At 32.2% G+C, this 3,634-nt stretch overlaps 1 protein-coding gene across 1 annotated transcript in view; it reads right to left on the bottom strand.

Moving 5' to 3' along the window:
* helz2a (helicase with zinc finger 2a) overlaps positions 1 to 1,400 on the bottom strand; it is a 38,123-nt gene extending 36,723 nt beyond the window's left edge. The window contains 1 exon segment of the mRNA XM_056460662.1: positions 1,332 to 1,400. The gene's annotated coding sequence lies outside the window, so the exon portion shown is untranslated.
* Between the last annotated feature and the right edge of the window lie 2,234 nt (positions 1,401 to 3,634).

Below are 3,634 nucleotides of genomic sequence, written 5' to 3'. Positions count from 1 at the left end.
TCTTAATATAAGTCTTCTACATATCTCAGCTTCTGTATTTTGTGATTCACAAGTGTTTTCTCTTTATTTACGGTGGTGAATTGCATTATGGGATGTTGATCTCTGCTGTCTGTTGACATTTGATGTTGAAAATTCAACTCTACAGTTTAATAAAGTGACTTTTATTGACATTTTAGAAGTTTGAGTACATAATATAATGTATAAGACATAATATACCAAGAAATAAGTCTAAAATAACAATTACAAGGTTTTTATAGTGTAATATACCAACACCAATAAGACAATATATAATTTTAAAGTATCAAAAATGTTAATAAAAGTCACTTTTTCCAGGTTAAAAGCTGTTGGTAGAAAGATCAAGGTTCCATATTGCAATTTAAAAGCATAAATAAACAATATTTATTTATAAAAATATCATATTTACAGAAATATATGAAATATACAGTTGAAGTCTGAATTATTAGCCCCCCTGTTTATTTTTCCCCCAATTTCTGTTTAACGGAGAGCTGATTTCTTCAACACATTTCTAAACATAATAGCTTTAATTTCTAATAACTGATTTATTTTCTCTTTGTCATGATGACAGTAAATAATATTAGACTAGATATTCTTCAAGACACTTCTATACAGCTTAAAGTGACATTTAAAGGCTTAACTAGGTTAATTAGGTTAACTAGGCAGGTTAGGGTAATTAGGCAAGTTATTGTATAATGATGGTTTGTTCTGTAGACTATCGGAAAAAATATAGCTTAAAGGGGCTAATAATATTGACCTTAAAATGGTGTTTAAAAAATTAAAAACTGATTTTATTCTAGCTGAAATAAATCAAATAAGACTTTCTCCAGAAGAAAAAATATTATCAGACATACTGTGAAAATTTCCTTCCTCTGTTAAACATCCTTCAGGAAATATTTTAAAAAGAATAAATCAAAGGGGAGCTAATAATTCTGACTTCAACTGTACATATAATATGCCAACTTATTTCTTTTACAACATGGAGAATAATTTGAGATATACTTATGTCTACATGACTGGATCATTTGGATGTGATGCAAAACTTTGAACACTAGCTCTATAGTGCTGTAACAGACTGAAAAAATTCCAACATACTACTTTAATTACTTTCTATTCTGCTGAATGTGTTTATGTTTCATAAAGCGATGCGATTCATTCACCATTTACTTTATATTCACCACAGAAACAAAAGAAGAAATGAAAGTAAACATCCACAGATGATAACAAGGATCTTCCCCGTTAATAATTCAGCACAATGTTTACCAAAAGCATCAGGTATCAAGTATTAGCCATGATAACGAACAACATTATCTTACCTTCATATCATCTTTCCCGTGGTTGGAGATGTGAGGATATTCCTGTAACACTGGATCTTTCAGTCTCTCTCAGTCATGTGTGCAAATCTAGAGGCGTTTTGGAGATTTATAGAGAGGTTGCAGACACTGAAAGAAGCCACTCCCCTCCTACAGCTAGAGATTAACTTTCTTTTTCCAGCGCAACTACACAGAGCAGATGCAAGCTTAGGTTTCAGTTTCAGTTCTGATGAAAACCACAGGAAACTGGCCTTTAATAACAAACAAACATCTACAAATGCTGCTGTTTCTTTACAGTATATAATAATGTTACGACCTTCTTTCAAGTCTAGGGGTTTTATTCGGAAGAAGGCTAATAATCTTAATAAATAATATTGAATTAGAATTAAAAACAAAAAGATAAACATGAACACTTCAGTCCTCAGCACCAGAGTGAAGAGTCAGCACAATGTTTACACCAGTATTTCATTGTACCTCAGTTTTAATGCATTATGGCTATTGTTGTTTCATATTTTTGGCTATTTGATCAACTACTTATGCAAAATGAGCTCAATTCTTGAGTTTTTGTAACAAATTAATTATTTTATGGGTCACCTTTTACAATAAGGTTGTGTTAGTTAATACATTTACTGTGAACAAACAATGAACAATACATTTATAAGAGTACTTGTTCATGTTCGCTAACATTAGTGAAAATACAGTTGTTCACTATTAGTTCATGTTAACTCGCAGTGCATTAATTAATGACAAACAGCATGTATTTGGATTTTAATGATGCATTAGTGAATGTTGAATTATAATTAATAAACTCTGTACAAGTATTGCTCATTATGAATTCATGCTAGTGAATAGAACTAACATTAACTAATGAAACTGGGCGGCAAGGAATGTCACTGGTTTGAGTCCCGGCTGGGTCAGTTGGCATTTCTGTGTGGAGTTTGCATGTTCTCCCTGTGTTGGCGTGGGTGTTCTCTGGGTGCGCCGGTTTCTCCCACAGTCCAAACACATGCACTATAGGGGAACTGATTAACTAAATTGCATGAGTGTGTGAATGAGTGTGCTTGGGTGTTTCCCAGTACTGGGTTGCAGCTGGAAGGGCATCCGCTGTGTAAAACATATGCTGGAATAGTTGGTGGTTCATTCCAATGTGGCGACCCCAGATTAATTAAGGTACTAAGCCAAGAATGAATGAATGAATGAATGAATGAAACCTTATTGTAAAGTGTGACCATTTTATGTTTAATCAACTTAAAATTGTGAAAAAACGATATAACTTAACCGATTTGTGTTGGGATGGCAAATACATTTTTACAGTGTATCATTCAGACAACATTGCACAGTAAAAAAACAAAAAAAAAAAACATTAAGTTAACTTAACCGATTTGTGTTGGGATGACATGAAGGAGCATTTTTACAGTGTATCATTCAGACAACATTGCACAGTAACGTAATATCCCCATGATGACACAAATAAGAAATGGTTCATCATTTGACTATAATGAAACTGATCCTAATACAATGAACTGTTTTCAAGGAGTTTATGATCTTGAAATAATAAATTAATTCTCATTAATTGAGAGCTTGTTTTGTAGGGAACATTATAAATTAAATTGTGTCAATTTCATAAAAAGAAATGTGGACTGAAATTGGAGATAGCACTCGTTTTAATGTTGTAATAATAGTTGTCATTTTTTACTATTACTACAAACATTATTCTACAGTTTTTCTGTTATTTTTCACACAAATACAACTAGAAAAAATAAAACAGTTCAAGTTTAAATTGATTTTGACTAATACTGCAAACTTTCTTTTAAATGTTTATAGTATACATTTTTATGGAAATTTCAGCAGGTATAGCAGTATATCAGAAAACAGTATATTGCAGTATATTCACAAAACTGATGTAAAAAAGAAGGTGATATTTAATAATATTTTGATACTATTATTTCTTTCAACAAAATTTTTCTTTTATTCTTAGCATCATACAAAAACACGAATGCAAACAACAAAAAAAGGTTGTTCATGTGTCCACATTTTTACTAATACTACAATCTCTACTGAATGTTCATAATTTAATAGCATTACTTTTTCAAAATCTGATATTTCATATAGACCCTTTTCACATTTCCGGGTTCAGTGTTGCCAGATTGGATGGTTTCCAATTGGGCGGGTTTTTAATTCATTTTTGCGGGTAAAAAATGACAGGCGGGTAGTGAAAATTTGGGCGGTTGTGCAACGACGTGCCCGCCAGCCCGTCTGCCCTTTTAAACCTGTTTTGATCTCCCAAAGAGATGCCACAGCCCCCA

The sequence above is a fragment of the Danio aesculapii genome, chromosome 6 (genome assembly GCF_903798145.1).
Source record: "Danio aesculapii chromosome 6, fDanAes4.1, whole genome shotgun sequence".
Classification (NCBI taxonomy): Eukaryota; Metazoa; Chordata; class Actinopteri; order Cypriniformes; family Danionidae; genus Danio; species Danio aesculapii.
This window is presented reverse-complemented; position numbering and strand designations above follow the sequence as displayed.